This window comes from Pleuronectes platessa, chromosome 12 (assembly GCF_947347685.1).
Source record: "Pleuronectes platessa chromosome 12, fPlePla1.1, whole genome shotgun sequence".
Classification (NCBI taxonomy): domain Eukaryota; kingdom Metazoa; phylum Chordata; class Actinopteri; order Pleuronectiformes; family Pleuronectidae; genus Pleuronectes; species Pleuronectes platessa.
In genome coordinates, this window is record NC_070637.1 from 25910087 (window position 1) to 25910618 (window position 532).

The window sequence follows — 532 nt, forward strand, 5'->3', positions numbered from 1 at the left end:
AAAGTAAAGGCTGCCGACCCCTGCTATAGACCTATGCTGGTAGGGATATCTAATGGACAACCTAAGTACTGCAAGCTAGACTATTATGCAGTTTTAGACACAACACAGGGTCCCTGGGCCTGAGGAGAGAAGAAAAGGATTTAATGTGGCTATTAAATGTGACTAAAACTAAAATGTAATTTGTTAATGACTAAAACTAGACTAAAACTAAGAAGGATAAAAATGACTAAATGTGACTAAAACTAATATGCATTTTCGTCAAAAGACTAAGACTAAATCAAAAATAGCTGCCAAAATTAACACAGACACAAACACACACACACACACACACACACAAACACACTCACTCGCCCGCTCCTGATACTTCATGACAGCCTGACACGATGATGTTTAAATAAATGATTGTGACTTAGTCAACCACCAACAGTTTCGTCTCGTCTCGTCAACGAAAGTTAAAACAGATTTAGTCACAGTTTTTATTTTCAAAGAATCGTTTTCGTTACGTCTTCGTCTTCGTCATGGAAAAAAGATC